Source organism: Ornithodoros turicata, chromosome 2, assembly GCF_037126465.1.
Source record: "Ornithodoros turicata isolate Travis chromosome 2, ASM3712646v1, whole genome shotgun sequence".
Taxonomy (NCBI): domain Eukaryota; kingdom Metazoa; phylum Arthropoda; class Arachnida; order Ixodida; family Argasidae; genus Ornithodoros; species Ornithodoros turicata.
Window position 1 is genome coordinate 127,725,210 of NC_088202.1, and position 18,714 is coordinate 127,743,923.

Consider the following 18,714-nt stretch of genomic DNA (forward strand, 5'->3'; position numbering starts at 1 on the left):
TCCACCCCCATTGCACTCGACTTTCAGTACATTGTGCTGCTTGGGGTGGCAATGGTTGGTGAAGAGCGTGCTATGCGGTGAACTTCAGTTTTTAGAGTGAAGGCGAAAGGTTACATCTCTTGCCACGAAAATTATACGGTTTGGTCGTTGTGCTAAACGCGTGCATGCAGCTCCATAGCTTCATAAGGGCCATCGTTGGCGACAAAGTGTCGGTCACGTGGTCTCAGACACGTAGTCCTAGGCCCAGGTAGTCCTAGCAAGCTACAGTCGGACCTGCGCGGTGGTTGGGCCTAAGAAGATACCGGTGAAGACTATGCAAAACTTTAGTTTTGTCAAGACTACTTTTGTACAGCTACTCTTTTTATGGACACGGACGAACGGGTTCGGCCTCCTGATGTAACGCTTCTCTTTATTTCTAGAATTTGTTCTGACAACACCGGGACATCGCAGACATCACCATTCCCTCGCGCGATACAGCGAGTTGCCGGCTCCGTACGAAAGCGATTGACCTTCTATTATCCAGTCCACTGTCCCTTATCGACCCCGTCACTCTCCCTCCAAGCATCACTTCCGCATCGTTCAGAACCGCTGTGACGACAAGTCCACAACCACTCTTGGTTTACGTTCGTTTCCTCATGCAAACTACTGTTAATCCTTGTGTTTGCAGTCGCTATGATCAAGCATGCAGTTTCTCCAGTAATGTGCACCTGTCACGTCACCTTTCTTTCTTTGTTTTTTGCATAACCTCATTTCTTTCGTACACTTTCGTCATCGCCAGCAGCATTCGGAAGCTAACGAAGCTGCCGTGCGTTACAAATCCGAATCCTTCGAAGCGATTACCGACTTCGCACCCCGTGCAGCTCACGATCAACACTGACCCATCACGAACAGCCGTGACACGAAGCTGACCGCACGCTTCCAACACGCGACTGCGTTATGAACCGTCGGCGTTTTTTGTCGTCCCCACACTTCGTTGTGTGTTTCAACGCAACGTGCGGAATCATACCTTTTCCTTTTCTTTTTATTTATCTTTTTTTTTTCGTTCGAGCGACGGACACCAAAATAAATAAAGGGCCGAGAGTTCAAAGAAATTTCACCCAGCAAAGCGCGCGCAGCCTTGTGGCAAGGTTGCCGCGAGGGGCCGCTAGGAGTCGGCGGCGTGCCTCCTCGCCCGTCTGCCGCACGCAGCAGACTGCTTGCGATTTCCCAGCAGTTTGATTCCGGACGGGCCGGCTTTCGTGAGTCGCCCTGGCTCCGCGAGTTTAGACAACGTTTGCAAACGTGCGGTTCTGTGTCATGACAGTCGGAGCACAGTTTGTACCTCCCATCGACACCTCTTACAGACGACGCTGATTATCACAGGGATTTGTTGTGCAGTACTTCAGAGAGAGAGTGTGTGTGGTGTGTGTGCGCGCTCGTGCCAGGTACTTCGTGACGGTACCATGACGGTAGTTCTTGTGCGGTGGTTGTGGTCAGGTGTTTGTGTGGTTCTGTGAAAAGCAGCGACTTGAACGGACAGGTAGGTGCCGTGTGGATTGATGTTTCGCCAGTTTGGGGTTGAATGCTTCTCGTGTCCTGTGTCCGTTTGGTGTATTGCCAGTCATGCGTATCTTCGCGCGCACGATGCACGTTTCATGTTGTGCTTGTTGTGACGTTCATTTGCATTTTGGCATCGTGTTCAATGTTTCCTACATTTTTTAAAAGCTATTAATTACGTCAACGAAGGTGTTGCAGAGCCACGGGAATGTTCATTGTGACTCGATGATCAAGGTCGATTAGCCCTTGTGTTTCCTGCCCGTTTGTATACAAGGCGGTGTGTTGTTCGCCTTCATGCGCATTTTGACTAACGTAATAGAAACATTCTCAGATGTAGCTTGGCAAGGTCCCACCGCTAAGATCGGAAGCACTATACGAGAACGGTACGATGCAAAGACTATAAAGGAACCTGCCAAACTGAAGCTCAGTAACGTGATGTTAACCACAAAAAGGAACAACCCGATTAGGTTATCGTGTTACCGGAACCATTGTCGTAAACACCTTCCGGTCCACTGAATCTACCCGTGCATATTTGTTGTCACCACTCAGATCTTAGCAACAGCATAGGAAGCGACTTATTCAACGCGGTAATTTCAGAGAGCTGCTATTCCGGGAGGGTCACATCGGGGCAGAAAGTTGTGCAACATAACCGCAAGAGATTTATGAGCTTTGACCCTTCCACCGATCATGGAAACGCGCGAGGCTGCCAGAACCGCATATGGTAGAACTAGTTTGTTTGTTTGTTTTTTCTTTTAAAAAATAAAAGCGGTTCTCTGAACTACGCGGAGCCATCTACTTCAGCACTCTGTGAAGGACATGAACTCTTAAAATAAACACATACCCATATGTGAGGATCAAACTCGGGCCTAATTACCCAGACACATTCTTTCTCGTCCCTATACACTATGAACACTTGACCATACGAAGTCGGGTCCTATTTATTAGGAAGTTTTACAATATAGTATCCAAGCACTTTGTCCCCACCCATCCCCCTCCCTCCCAACGACACGAGGGAACGTCACAGAGTAGAAGCCAGAAGTACAGTGACGAGTTCTTATTTTTGGGGAGTGGCCTCGAGCGCTTTTTCTACCCCACTCTAAAACAAAACTGCCCATTTTCGACATGGTAGCCATTGATATAATTTGGGTTGTTTATTTCATTTAGACGCGAAATTTATTACGGGCGGATGATAATTTAATCTAGCGTCGTGCGAAAAATAATGCTGTGCATGCTTCCCTAACAGGTGTTAAGAGTGGCCCCACTTTGGCAGATGATTATTTTCCGCGCGGTTTGCGTTAAAGGTACGGTAAAGCAATCGAGGCACAGCCTCATAAAATGGATTCACTCAATAGCAAATACGCTCGGGACTCTAACGTCACAATTTTCATCCCAATCACGCTTATAGTTTCATAGAAAATCAAAGTTTTAAATGGCGGGCAACACTGTGCCGAAGTAGACGCCAACGTCGCGTTGCCCGTCCAATACGCCGGCGAAACTACATCGTATGCGCATAACGCTGCGTCTCTCGAGCCGACGTCTACGGCGGCGGCGCGTGGAAACCAAAATCGCAACAAAAAATGCTGTATACATGAGCACCAGTGTTGCTCGCTAAAATGAGGGTTGGTTCACACACCATGCGTTGCCTCGACCGATTTTATCGCAGTAGATTAAAGAACTTGGGAGCGCCATATCACGTGTGTGCTGTGTCGCGAGCTATTTGTAAGCAACACTTAGCTTTTACATGACGCAGTCCGCTCGATTCAAATGGAACAGCCAACAGGATCATCATCATCAGCCAAACATGTAACCTGCTTGCTTGTTGCGTTACGGTATGTACCTTTAATACCCTTTAAAAAAGTAAACCAAATAGGATGTTCACTAATCGGCAAAAAGAATCACTAATACTTAATTGATCCTGTCAACAACATCACAGACGTAAGGCTACGCTGGTGTGCGCAGCTCCTGGTTTGATTGTGAGCGGACACGCAGTCATGATGTGATAGCATAAGCGCACAGGGCGGTTGAAGTTAGAGGTAACATCATGTCTGGCTTCTTATTATATCGTTGTCTACCACATATGACTGTCAGTTGCTGTGCTAAGATGGTTGCGTTTGTTTGTTTATTTGGAAGAAAAAAAAAACGAGGAGACATTGAACTCGTCTCCCGACTTGTTCTGCTACTCTTAACATAAATTCCCCCCACCCCCAAAAACTACTTATCAGGTGCTCTACTCGCAAGTTCGCTATTCACTATTCACATGTTCACTATGCAGAAGCCCACTATCCACATGTTCACTAGAAGTCCACAATTATCCAAATTATCCCAAGATCATGCACAGAGAATCCTAGAGGGCTGTATTCATCCCACTGCTCTGAACAAATTTCACAAGTGCCGCCAAGGCAGCATGCCTTGTGTTCGGTGCACAAAGCCCCAACACCTTCACTATATCGAAGACCCTGCTGTCTAGTCGAGCAAGTGTAGCTTTCAGTGTAACTCTTTGAGATGCACACCTATAGTGCAGTGCATTATAATATGCTCACTATCCTCCACTGTTGCACAAACCGAACAATTCGATGAGTCGGTTCTTCCAACTTTATGAAGAAAATGTCGACCATAATGCACATTCAATCGACACCGGTGTATAAACGTCTGAACAGAGCGCGGTAACGTAGACGGAACACAGAACTTCAGCTCCGGATCTATGCGATGTAGCAGCGACGAATCACTCTGCAATTGCACCCATCGCTGTCTGCACATTTCCTGCGACAGTTACCTTAATGATTGCGTGTGAATGCATATTTCATTCGTTTCATGTATATACAACTTAAAGGCACGTCCCGTAATAGCCACCTAAATATGCACATCCCTGTGTTTCAAGGGCAGTTTGACGCAAAAGTTAATTGAAATAAGTTATAATAATGAAGCAGACACAAAGCGAACAAGAGAATCGCGGTATGACTGGAGGCCACCCCACAGAGGCCGGTGTGGGTCACGAAATTTGCAAAAAATCAGAAGACAGCGTACATGCATGTTAACACGCCATCAGTCAAAGTACGCGCACACACAGCAGCGCTAATCCGTCGTCCCTGTCAGGCACGGAGTTCAACTATAACGTCGCACATGAATGCACACAACGACGTGTCGAGTAAACAAAACACGAACTCTCCACCCCGTGCGACGACTTTTATGCGCGGAAAACAATACAGGCCTCGATCAGAATGGCCTCCTCATTAGGGTCTCATTTGTGCAGAGTTCGTCTTGTCAACCGAGAAGTTCGAAAGACAAGAGTCGGATGCGCGTGCTTTGTCGTCTGGGAAATGCATGCGGCATATCCCGGGGCAAATTCCAACGCAGACACGAAATTATCCAGCAGGTGCTGCTTTTCTAGCGAGTGTTTGGGAGCGTCGATGAAGCGGGCAGGTGTTTCTGGAATATGGTACCGTACCCGTTGAAGCTGCACGTACGGCGCATATATTGAAGCGGGCTTCGATGTAATTTGGTCGTCGGAGCATGGACGGGAACAGGATGGCGGGATGCTGGTTGATTGTTTAATGGCTGGTTGTGATGCTGTGACGTTGTATCGGACAATTTTTTTAAATTTTAGAGAACTTCTTTCGTGATCAATTTGTCACATCATTGTTGATAGCTTTTGAGAATGAAACTTGTTCGATACAGGCTCTAATTACGATGTTGTATTGCACGACACCAAAAAAACTCCTCAGCGCCAGCATTGTCCGAAATGGCGTCATCTACAGAAGTACTTCCCACCAGCTAATGTGAGAGCTTCACCAATACAAATCGCTCTCGGGGATGTAGAGATGTAGCCCTTGTGTCGCCATTTGCGTGACATAGTTACGTTATTCACAGTTAAGATTGAATCTAGTTTGTGTGGGGATCGTACATAAATTCTATAGTGTCTATTACAGAATACAACTTAAACTGAAACCCTTGCCGAGTGAAGGAGGTTTGGCGGATCCCCAGTTCCCGGACGTAAATTTTAAGTTTGGCATGCCTGTTCATGTCGAAAACTAAGGACAACCATTTTCAATATCTAAGGACAGTTTACACCTTCCGATGACATTCAAAATTGGTGTTACTACCTAAGTCTACGAATTCTAGTAACGGGCATCACCTGGGTATGCACTTTCAGCTAATGAAGCGGTTGGAATACTGCTTGCTCGATGTAGCTTGGCGCCTCCTGCGAGCAGCGCAAAGAGTGCCCCCAGGCCTCGCATTTTGCATTAGGCGTAAGACAAGGAAATTAGAATATCTTGATGTACTTCGGATAACCTGACGTCGGCTGACCAGGGTGAAGGGCGGTTACGTCTAAAGGCAGAACTCATGAAGATGTGAGATTGGCAGAAATGTGTCTGCGAGACAGACGGCGAACCAACTATGCAAAGACTGCAAGTCGCATAATGTGCACGGTGAAACCCACTGTACACTTTACTATGCTGCGACGTAAACAAAATTTAAACAGGTTATTTTACTCCTTTAGGGAACCGAGAAATGTTTCTTCTCCACCGGTCCATAGTATATATGAAAGGGGTCCCCTTATACTTGTGGTCCGCAGAAAAATGAATCCCGTCCTTGTTTTACCACATTCACGTTTGTGACTGCATGTGAGCACGAACACAGCACTTGTGGCCCATGCGCATGCGATCACGAACCGATACCTATGTTGGATTTCGTGGCAAAATAATGCCCTGCCTTGTGCACTTTGCGAATGCTATTTTGCGCGCCAAGCGGAACCAACTAGCCGCAATAGTGTGACTGTATAAAACGCGTTCCGCTTTGTTGGAGTCATGCGGCTTCAGTACAACTGATGACCCTTTGTCCCATCTTCACAACGGCTCGGTCGCACTATTAGTGGTTATTGAGCCCTAGCGTTGTAATAGCTCTGTAGCTGTGTGCGTGCCCTACTAAAGTTATGGGTAGCCGCGAACGTGAAAAGCTCTACAATCGTCTTTTAAAGCCTTAAAACGTCGCCTCTGAGAAAATACAAAAGTCAGAATGAAGCTCGAGGTTGCGTGTTTTTTTTTTTTTTCGATCCCTCTTTTTTTCTTTTTTTCTTCGAATGCACAATCTGATTGTTTCCGCTCAGAGCTCTTGTAGATTGACTTATTGGCATTGGAGCGTCTGCTTTTTCGCTTCTTCTTATTTCAACTGGGAGAGTGCTCGTATAATTTGTTCGCGTTGAAGTGAAGTGTAAGCTACGTTTTTTTTTATAGATTTCGTGTAAGCGCCGCGAAGCAACTGTGGCCACGAGCGGCGAAGAGACGTGGACAGACGGAGAGAGGACAGCAGGAAGGAGTGGGGTGGTGGGGACAGGGGGTTAGTATGCGTCCTGGGCAGACTTCAGCGGGAACTGTGTCGCTGTTCGTCTGCGAAGCCTGCCGAGAAACCTGAGACAGCAAGCATAGCCGGTGTCGGGATTCGAACCCATGTCACCTCCCTGTCTCCGGGAGGAAGGCGATCATCCTATAGCCGCTATACCACGCGAGCTGGTAGCGCAAGCTTTGAATAGCCTTCTCGAACAAGTGGGACATTGTTGTTTTCCTTTGTCTTTTAATGTGCTATTGCAATTTCGAACACGTGTAAGGCACTTGGGCAGAAAATAGTATGCTGATGACGAACCGTGCTTGCAGCTGCAGAAAAGATATCCCATATTCCGGTGGAGGTCGTAAAGACAAGACACTCTCCGTGTCATAAAACCACAAGGTCACGGCGGTGTAATCAAGCGCCTGACTATGAATTTATCACTTCTATTATCCTTCCACGTCATTAAGTTCGCATTGACTATCGGAAAAACACAGATTACAACGAGGAATTATGATATCACATGCTCGATACCTGTCTACGGATTCTCTCTTATACACATGGTCACCGCACTATAACCCGCCTTCTTGCTTTCACACAATAGCTGCGTGTGTAAGGACATGCACAGTACCCCCCCCCCCCCCCCTGCCTGCTTATTTCTTCAGTCTTCATTTACTTCACTGTCGTGCTCACAGGAAGAACCCCACGTTCTTTCAGAACGTCAACCGGCTTGCCTGACTGATGATAACGTTGCGGCTGCTTTTCGGACCCGGTTCTCATTACTGAGAAAAATAGCACTATCTCGGCAGAAGTAATTTGTGCTGTATCTCGTTCGGTGGTGCTTGGTTGGTTGCTTATGTTTCACTTTTCATGCGAAAAGGGCTTACACTGCAATAAGGAGATGCTGGACGATGCGTCCACGAACCTTTACGATATGACGACGAAGTACGCGCTGCATGGGAGTTGTTTCTTCTGTTTTGCATTGTAGTTGTTTATCATGTGATTCCTGTTTTACGTATTTTTTCCGGTTTCCGAATACGGATTCTGTATACCATGCTTGCGTTTAGTTATGTAACTGGTCGGTACTTATTGGGTGTTGCATCTCACGAGGAAGCGCAAAAACTGCGGCGGCGCAGTTTGAGCACACATGACACGAATTATAGAAGCGCGGGTAACTTAACTTTTTGTTGTTAGCAATTACAAAATTTAGTATCGCGCAACAATGAATGAGAAATTGAGTGCACGGGGAGGGGGGGGAGGATATGTTTAATCCAGCGTAAAAAAAAGTGCACGAAGTAAACAGCTTCCCTTACGGTTCCGACAGCTGATGCAAGATGACAGTAAAGAGATGACTTTTACCACTACAGTGTATTCGGGGCTTAGAACTAAATGTATACGTAGTCGAGAGTCGCTATTTGCGCGGGGGTCGAACATCTGCTTTTTGTATGTGTGTTCGCACTTTCTCGTCTCCGCCCCAGCAGTGATGACGAGCACTGACGTGAGCTTAACAGCAACAAGAGGCAAAGGGCGACATCCCTTCCACCGAGATGTTCGCATACAGGAGGTACATTCTCGTTACGGTGCTGAACCCTTCTTTTCTCAAACTCATAATTCGCACGAGTAAATTTTCCCGTACATTGAACGACCTGTACGATAATCACGTCGCATTCTTCGAAATTTTCGCGCGCATAGTTTGTAGGGCGCTGTGATGAAAAATCACGTAGGGTGGATCCTCGATGTTGCTCAACTAGATTGATCTTTCGTTACCATGGCAATGTCTCCATTCTGTGGGCGGACATTCTGTTCTGCGCAACTTTCTTGGTCGAGCCGAAAATTTTGTGTTCCAGCAAGAGGTTATAGCTCCTTGGTGCAGATCACATTGATTCATGACTGGTTTTGAGCGTTATGTCTGACAACGTGTATCAAGTTACACTAAAATCACGGCCACTTACGGATTAGAGTTTAATAACCTTCATTTGCCTGGCATCGTCTCCGCTAACCACATTAACAAAGAACTCGCACAGCTTCAGTACTGTTACCAGTGCTTCCGAGTGTTACCAGAGTGCTACCATAACAACTACTGGTTTCAAAACCCAATGTCTTTGCTTTTGGGAAGAGCGAGCTACATTATAGCTAACCTTTCCCTTCTCTTTTTTTATCGGCATTAAACATATCCCCCTCCCCCTCCAGCGTTCGTTGCCGTACTGTGCCACTGACGCAGGGTGAAGTCACGCACCGTCAAAGAACCCCAGTGTGAGGCATACGAGAGGGGGAAAAAATGTTTCAGCGTTTTCCGTGAGTCTTTCGATGGACTTGAATAGGAATAAAAGGAAGCTAAAAGGTGCAGTCGTGCGCGGTCATATTTTACGAGATACACGGATGGAGCTGCAACTCATTAGTGTTCCGTTACAGCGACAGCCAGACCATGCACTGGCGGATCCAAAGGGCGGGGGGCGATGTCAGTTTATACATTGAATTTCCCCCTCCCCTACTACGCGCTCCGACAATAACCCCCCCGCCCCCCCCCTCCCCAAACCGAGGGTCTGGATTAGAGATGCAAATTTTCCGGAAATTTAGATCGCTCGAAAAAAAAAAAACGGTTTTCTTCGGGATTTTTTCCCGAAAGATTGAAAAAAACGGAAACAAACGCGGTTACTGCTGAGTCGAAGCATTGCCGGGCAAGCCACAGCATACAATGAGCTAGAAACTATAGTAGTGTTCACCCTCTAGGCATAAATGCGGAGCAGAGCATCCCATGAGACTGCTGTCTACTCAGCGATAGGTAATTGGAACAACCCGTCCACTCCGACCAGAACTCCGACATTATGTGAATGCGACGATGATCGCTTGGAGCAGCCAGACTGAGCTCTAAGTTGGTGGTTGTTGGCGGATTAGAGGCACCCAAGGCACTGTTGGCGGGTTGGAACGCATCGAAGGCACGAAAATTTACATTTTTGAATTTTGTCGCCTGGAAATTTTGGGCAATTTTCCCGGAGACGAGGAAAAAAACCCGGAAGAAACTGTTTTTTTCCCCCAAAATTTCCTGTTTTTTGCCGGGGTTTCGCATCTCTAGTCTGGATCGACCTCTGCTGAGCAAGACCCGAAACTCCGTGGAGTGGCCAATGCCGTGGAAGGAACTCATTTGTACATTTCTGCGCGCTCCTTTTTCACGTTCACACGAAGCGAGAGCCAAAATAAAATTAGGTCATAAAGCTAAATAACCCTGGCGACCCTTCTGCCACAAACGTTTCTGTCATAATATTAGCGCGTGTGGCGGAAAGAGCGAGGGAAAACAATGTCACCCTACCTGACACGATGGCCCCCTTTACGCCAAATTGAGTTGCGATGGTCAGGACTCTCACGACCGGAGGCCTAGAGCAGCAATCAGTCTACGCACGAATCCTTGTGGCTTCCCGAGCATCGTTTCCGGGGTTGGCTGCCCATGGGAACCTGTGACGTGATCCCGAGTGACGACCGCAATGACGGAAGTGCATCTCTTTGTCGTATTTGTTTTCTTCCTTGGGGGGGAAAGCGACGCGATACAGTCGAGCATCATAATCGCTTCTCCTGCAGCGTGCGCTGCTCGATAGAGATGCTCGAGATTCATGCATAATACGTGCTATCGTAAATTCCACGGCCATCGACCTTTCAGGATCGCACACGCTCCCGGAATCAGACTATCATTCTAGCTCACCATAATCAGACTTGTAGATCGTCACTGGCGTCTACAAACCCTTTGTTACGCGCGGCATAGCACTAAAATTTTCGGATAACTTGATGAGATAATGATGCGTTTGTATATGTGCACTGAGCTTAAAAAATACTCAGAAGTTGTCAGAGTTAAGTCTTATACGCGCTCACGTTTCCTGGATGTGTTAGCAAAGCAAAAGAGGATCCAGAAGAACATGATAAAAGGGAAACCTAGAGAAGATACCACTATAATCTTATATGGCCTGGTACTTATAGTTGAAGTGCAAGACAGCCGACAGCTCTTGGGGCTTCATATGGCGTGTAGGCCCCCTCAGCGCTTGCAACATTGTACGGGTTCCGTCCCATGGGCGCTTATAGTGCTTAAGTCCACTCATGGGTACTTATAATGTAGTACTATTTAACTTTCCTACGAATCCAGATCGTACGCAAAAGACAACGGTTGCGATGACCACGTACAGGTACGGGATACCTAAAGCAGGGGAACGTAAATGTCATCGCATAATTTTCACACACTTGCATCAAGGGTGAAAACACGGGGTGGTAAAACAAGGATTTCTCATCCGCCGGCTAAGGGAGACATGAACAAGTCTCTCCAGCGGCATGGCCGCGTGGGTACAACATTCGCTCGTGGGTGATGGTTAGGAGGTAGTAGGTTCGAATCCTACAACGGATTGGGCTGCCTGCGGTATCTCCTGGGTTTTTCGGCAGACCTTCCAGATGGATGTTGGCACAGTTCACCTTGAAGTAGGCCCAAGACACGTACTAACCCCGTCTGCCTCTCACTCCTTCCTGTTGTCCGTTCCCCATCTGTCAACGTCTCTACGTCGCTCACAGCAACAGTTGCTTCGCGGGGCTATCACGAAAGAATTAATGAAAGAAAAAAAAAGCCGGGAATGGTAAGGAAGGGAAGAACCGTTCGGCGTGTTCTTTTGTGAATACTACGAGGAACCCCTCTGCGAATAAATGTCATGAAGTTGGTTTATCCAAGTCCTGAGGACATGCGGATAATCAAGGAGACGAAAGCTTTAAAAAGTTTCAGTTTTGGAGATGACTCTGATTGGCCCACGGTATAGCACGTTGCCTTCTTACCACGGTGGTGGTGGTGGTGGTGGCGGTGAAGATGAAAAACTGCTCGCCGTGGTTGGCCACGCTGGAAGCTGGCAGCGTCACGCCGGCAGCAGCGGGCAGGGCAGCAGGGGCAGGAAAGCGGGCAGGAGTCATGCCACGAGCAAGCCTAAGCGCATAGAAAACGATTAGTTCATATTGTCACCAACCGCGTCCGTCCAGGAAAGAAAAAATAAGAAGAAAAAGTGAGTTTAATAGGAATTTCATTTGATACTGCATGCTTGAGCTTGCATGTGCTTGCCAACCAGCTCGCGTGCTTCAGTGGTTAGCGCGCTGGTCATGTCACGCCGAGACTGCGAGGCACCCGGGTTCGAATCCCGGTGCAGGCTGTGCTGTCTGGGGTTTTTCCTGGATTTTCCTCAGACGCTGCCACACATATGTCGGCACAGTTCCCTTAGAAGTAGGCCCAGGACGCACATTCCCCCAGAGTGTTAGTCGTGACGTTGTCCACCTCTGTGAGGCCAACAACGGCGAGCTCTTTCATTAGCACTACCACCACGCGGCCTTTTTCTGGTAAACTGCGTCTTCTTAACTACAACTTGCTTATCATTAGTTAGTTTGCATGTTGTTAAGTGCATGTTTGTCATCTAACGCAAATGTAATGTACTGGTGAAGGGCCTGCTGGTCGGGGTGAGAGGTTAGGTCAATGCTGTCCCCACCGACATCGCAACGACGTATCTTCGGTCCCTCGGACGTCTCTTCTACTACAAATTCAACCCACATTCGGGTGTCGGCTGCGCCAATGTAAGAATAGAGCAAGTACACTGTTCCCTGGTTACGAACCGAGTGAGGCTCGTGCCCCGTTCCTCGGCTTCTTTATTGTCTCCCCTGGTACCCTACATATAATAGGATTTTCCTTCAGCAGTTGGATTGGCCTGGCCCGTAGTTCGACCGTTGGCGTCACACCTCTCCAGCATACCAGCTACCGCATACCAGCTCCCGCATACCAGCTCCCGTGGCTCAGTGGTTAGCGTGCTGGCCATGTCACGTCGAACCTGGGAGGTACCCGGGTTCGAATCCCGGTGCCGGCTGTGCTGTCTGGGTTTTTTTCCTGGGTTTTCCTCAGACGCTTTCAGACATATGTCGGCACAGTTCCCCTAGAAGTCGGCCCAGGACGCACATTTCCCCAGGGCGTCAGTCGTGACGTTGCCCATATACGTGAGGCCGACAACGGCAAGCCCTTTCACCATCACCACCACCACACCTCTCGCATATTGGAAAAAATCACCAACGACGCTTTTGTCCGTATTACAGAAGACCTCGCATAACTCTACGTTTCTGTGGCTATATACTGTTCCGTCAATGGACTTCGGGTTGATAGCTTAAAGCAGTGTTAAACTTTATGCTTCCACTGGTTGAAGGTCAACATATTGGCTCCAGTGGAGCTTTCGAGAAAATTGGTAGCCTCACGCGATTGTAAACAGTGACTTCGAATGAGTCCAAGAGACAGGTTCTCGCGATGCGAGTTGAAGCTTCATCAACCCGCAGGACATCGTAAAGTAATGAATAATGCTTGCAGCACCTGCTACCGGGTATAACCCAACTTACAGACATTTGATGTCCATGCAACGTGGGCGCTTCTTGAAAGTTGCTCACCCATCCATTACAGATGGCCCCATAAATGGTGTCGTTAATCATCTTCATCATGTTAGCCCCGTCCTCATCGTGCTCCCCGTTGTTTCTTGCATCCTTATACTGTTGAGTGCTTGCTTTTCCGCACTGTAAGGAAAAATAGAGTATACCCAAGCTTTTTGACATTAAAAACTCTAGTGCAAGAAGATGAAGAGCATGTTGGTTTAGGCTTGACATGAAGGGAACGCAGGAAGACAAGGACAGACCGACTCTATCTCTCAGTGCACTGAACACTCTTATGCCTTGCACACCCTGAGAAGGAAAAAAAAGGGGCCGACATAGCTCCTTAAAGAGAGCAATTAAGTACCTGTCCGTAAGAACACAAACTTTGGGTGTAAAATTTGCATTCTCCAAGAGGGAAGCTCCACTTTACACCATTTCCCAAAGTAAGCACGACGCCTGTTATATAGGTGTCATGCTGATACGATGAAGCTGGTTAACTCCAGTATCTCTGCACTTCCTTTGGAAACTTCCGTAACATTCTTGATGTAGTTGATCTATAGGTATACGCACCTTTGGGCAAGTCGATACCGAAGCGCTATGACTGCATAGTAATACATGCTTTACCACTCGGCGCTCCAAGAAGATGCATCGTAAAAGATGTGTATAAAAAAGGGAAAGAGAAGCGTGATTGCGGTTAAGAAGAGGGATGGGTGTGCAATACCACTCTTTTTTGCAAATTTCGATAGTCCACAGAACTACTCACTAGCGAAAACATGCGAGCTTCCCTCTGCAGGCTTCATTGGGAACTCCCTCGAACGCGGTAGCCGCCGGAATAAGTATCGGTAGCTTGTCAGAATGTCCCATGCCGAGATATGTTTTCCCGTAAGTGAGAAAACCTCATCAACTGACAGCCTTAGTGCAAAACCAATAAACATGTAACCAAAACGTTGCAACACTGAATGGCTGCACTATAGTACGCGAGTTTATGACTTTAGAGCCCCTGTAAATAGTATCTTACTTATCGCTTGTTGTTCAAAGTTTGGACAGGAAGGATGATTATCATGATGATGATTGCACTCCTTATGGCGCACAAGCAACTAAAGCTATAGTGCACCAAGACAGTAGGGACAGGAAGGAAGAATAACCATTCGCAGGGATAAACACGGAGTAACTGACTGAGAGGGGAGTGAAAACGGAGTATAGGTGGGAAGTTACCTCGTTTGTTCTCAGAGTGTAGGGTTAACTCCTTTCCTGAACTGGTAAATCTTATTCTGCGTCCAGTGCTGTAAGTTAAATCTTGAAGGGAGCAAAAATTATTCTTGCGGAAAGGGTAAAGGTACGACTCCTTTTTCATTTTTTGTCGCTTTCGTCACGTTTTAGGTTCATCACGTTACACTCCCGTTGAGTAGGAAAAATATTGAATTTGAGGTGGTTCTGCTTACGTTAATCGAAGTGGAAGTCATTAAGTAAGTTTTTGTTTGCTCTTCTACATGCACGCTCCCAACGGTTTCTGTCCGACATATTTTGAACGGAGAACGCATGCTTGGGTAAGGTGTTTACAAAAACGAATACAGCAATAAATAACGCCAGGGTTCCTGCGTCACTGTGAAAACGAGTGATCCAAAACCGTCAATCGCCAACTCTCGTCACAGTTTGCGCAGCGTCCTCCATCCACATTTGACACAATCGCTTGCATAATGTAAACAGCCACTTCTTTACTGGATAACGCATGTAGCGTAAGCGACGCAAATCAATTGCTACGCGCACAGGAGGCGAATAATCTAATGCTAGACCCTTCGCCCTTTCAGATCGTCGTAGTTGCTCGTTCCAACATCTTTTGTCCGCACGCTCCAGAATCACAATGGAGCCATTCCCCACCGAGCCCTTTAATCCACTCTCCTTAGCTGAACAGCAATTGTGTTTGCATAAGCAAATGCATTCCTCCTTCGCCCTGGCAGGAAAAAAAGAAAGAAAAAGAATGCACTACATAAAAGGAGAGCCGTACTTAATCGCTTCGGATAGTCCCGAATGAGTCCGACTCGCGCGTACGGTGGAACTTTGGCAGGTCGTGATATATATGTCTTTGTTGGCGTACTAATCCTCGATGATAATGAGGATCCAATCTGAGACTGGGGCCGGCCGCACACGGCAGTATTTGTAGAGCCAATACGAAAGATAACATCTAGTGAGCACACACAAGACGCCGTGTGCGACTGAAGCTAATGACTGTACATTTCGAAGCAGGTGGGCGCCTCAGAATGATATGTTGCATTGGAAATTCCTGCTGTAACCCTTGTAGCACGATGGTGGATTTGCGAGAACTTGTTATGAATCAGTGAGAGGGAGGTGAGGTTGTATTATTCTTCGCGGAGGACCTGGCGTTGTTCCCACCTGATGGGGGGGATCGGTGAAGGATGTTCTTTACGATGAATTATACAGTCACCTTGATGGCTCGCTCTGTGGGTCAGTTAGGAAATTATGGACATACTGAGCTTTAGACTTTTACAGCGCTTTTAGGGCTCTGGAATGGTAGAGTGCCGCGTTCCTTAGGCGAGTTTCGTAATTGCGTTCAAGGACTACGTGTCATCGATGGCATTTTAGCACGCAACCTTTAACTGTTTGCGTGGTTGGGTTTCTAATAATGCTAGAAGAGCCTTATGACAACCGTGGTGACTGTTCCAGTCCCACAATTCGAGTACCTACGCTCGAGAATAGTGTTCTAGGTTCCAGGACCTACCGAACAATCGTCTCTCTTAATCTTTCCTACGGTGTTGACAGCAGAACAACAACAACTACATGAATGACGATGGGGTGAGGTGCTTCACCGCAGCGATTGCGATACCATACCTCAGTGCACGTGGGTTAGTACATATGTGGTTTTTGATAGCAACATCCACTAGAATAGCAATCCTGACCTCTACATATCAGCATGTATCCAGGAGCTAGCACACGTGCTACATACTACAGATCCTGTAGAGGCGAAATGCACTTCAACAGTTCCCTGCCAAATTACAATTAATAATTCAACACAACCTTGGGACAGATGCCAGCGTGGCCATATTTTAATTGTGCCTCTATAAACGTTCGTGCGACGAAACTGCAGCGGCTGCCACAACTGCTTTGGGCACACGTGGTATGTCTGCCAGTACTGCTGGACTCGTGGTGCGTTGTCCCATGCCTTCGTATTTCGTGCGGAACTGCCCTCGACTTCGGAATTACTTTACAAACACATCGTAAAACGTTAATCCTGCAACTTTAACCGCCGGAAGACAATCCCTTTTCATCGAAATCTTCGACGAACGCTTCAAAAGGTACATCTCGAGCTTCAGCGTCTCCGTGTGGTCTTGCATAAAACTTCGTTTATAGCACCGTATTTTTCCTTGTCTACCCTGTTCCTTCAACTTTTTATCCTCCCAGCCGTAAGCCATCGTTTACTTCTGGGTAACCATAAAAGCCACTATCCCTTCAGCAGCAGCTCTTTCCTCCGCCAAAATGCCACGAAAGTAGATGCTTAGCCGGACAGAGATATGGTCAGGTGACACAAACTGGAACTGATTCAGTGGTGACGCCTCGCCCTCAGCAAGTCTGTGTGGCGCCGCTCTGCTTCCAACTTTACTTGCATCGTCTCCCGCTGGGTGCGCTGCGTGCTTTGACTCTAATTAGTCCGAGTCCGGTGAAGCAACGACCTTCCGCAGGTCTGTCCGCCGTTGGTCGTCCTGGGAGTCTTTGGGTGACCTCCCGGTCGCTTTCCCCTTCCCGCATGTGTTCCTCCTCTTTTCGCCGAGTTTGTTTGCGAGGAAGAAGGTGAGGGGAGCAGAATATGTTGTCCGACTGGCTGTTCTGCCGAGACCCGTCCTTGCCTTCTAGAAATGGGACGGGAAGATGAACGGGTGCTGCCACATTGCGGGAACGTGACGCAACTTTGGATGTTAATGTTCGTTCTAGAGCTGTTGCGCTCTGTTTTAGAAATTAAGGAGAATCGTTTGCCCCCGCCGACGGTTTTGACGTATTGTGGTATTGTTGACAATGACCGTTCGGTTCTCAGTAGCTGCTACTTTATGAAATCAGATAACGTCTTGCGTCTCTATGTTCTCTAGTCTGGTGAAAGAAAATAAGTGACTGCCGTTTAAGTGGGGATGCCGTTTTAAAGTACAAGACGCGTTCCGGTAAATTACCAGCAAAAATATATTTCGAGTTCGAGGCTGTACGTGACCTCGCTGGCAATGAGGCTGAACATGTATCTTACCCCTTACCCGATGCCCCGATTTGGTGCTGACCAGAAATAATGAGCAACCATTCCCGCAGCTAACTATACTAGCTGGCTCTACATCTTGCTGTCACAATATTTTCTCTCATTTTGATCGCATGTTACATGTGCTTGTACGTTAGGAACCTCGGCCATGTAATTTTATGTTAGTTTACGTTAATTAAAGTTTACTGGTACACTTCGTGAAGTATGCTAAAAAAGAAGTGGGAAGCCTTACTTACAGCACGGAAGCTCCACATACTGTAACTCCACCCCTTCGTTGCCGTTTCCTTCATCTTACTTGTTTATATCTTAATTTTAAGCACCGAGCCTTAAGCGTCACGGTGTAGACAGATCTACAGTTGTGGAACCACCGTCTCCGTATGTTTCTTCACATATACAACTTCCAGTAGTGAAATTTGTAGGCTAATCGTAGAGCCGAAGCTCAGCGTAACCACTACTAAACCCTTCCCCAGGGCGTTGTTTTAACCTGTAGCAGGCGTCGCTCAAAATTAGCATGTCAGAGTGCGCTTTGTTCTCTATCTCACACGTGTACGTTTACCGTGCAGCGACAGTATCAGTAGGCCCAGGAAGAAGAAAAAATATATTCGGCAAAGGTACATGCGACGCAGGGCACTAAAGCCAACGGTTCATGTGCGAGGCAGTTGTTGAATTGTTCATATGAGAATATCTCGCTTTGCATTTGGAGTCCTTCACTCTTGATGATGAATGAATCTTGAAACGAACACGCAGAGACATATAGCCTTCGTATCGTCAGGCATTGTAAATGCACTTTATTCGCGAAATTCAAACATCTAAGTGCAAAAAATAACGCGAGAACGAACGGATGTAGCAGCCGAATCAAGTTGAGGATTTTTATTCTCCCCTTAATGAGAATGTGCTCTGGTTTTAAGATTTCGGCAGCATTTCGTCTGAACATGTACAGCGCACACTGTAGTGTTAAAAAGAACTGACCCCGTCAGCAAATTTAATGAGCTGCAAACTAATAGAGTAAGTGGTCTGCTCTGTTGTTGTGTTGCTCTGTAAACGGGGGGGAGGGAGGCGAAGACGGAGGCAGCAAGATAACTATCAACGTTATGTGGCTAGGAAAGCGTTCCAAGTGGAGTGGTAATATTTAAATATCAAACTAGTCGTTTAACAGCAATTATAACGTTGTGCACTACTACGAGATACATTAAAGC

The 18,714-nt window shown here is 47.2% G+C and overlaps 1 long non-coding RNA gene across 1 annotated transcript in view; it reads left to right on the top strand.

Annotated features, from left to right (window-relative positions):
* Positions 1-1,171: 1,171 nt before the first annotated feature.
* Positions 1,172-18,714, top strand: part of LOC135386088 (uncharacterized) — a 107,387-nt gene continuing 89,844 nt past the window's right edge. Inside the window, exon 1 of the long non-coding RNA XR_010420593.1 lies at positions 1,172-1,519. This is a non-coding gene — a long non-coding RNA (uncharacterized LOC135386088). The remainder of the gene's footprint in view (positions 1,520-18,714) is intronic.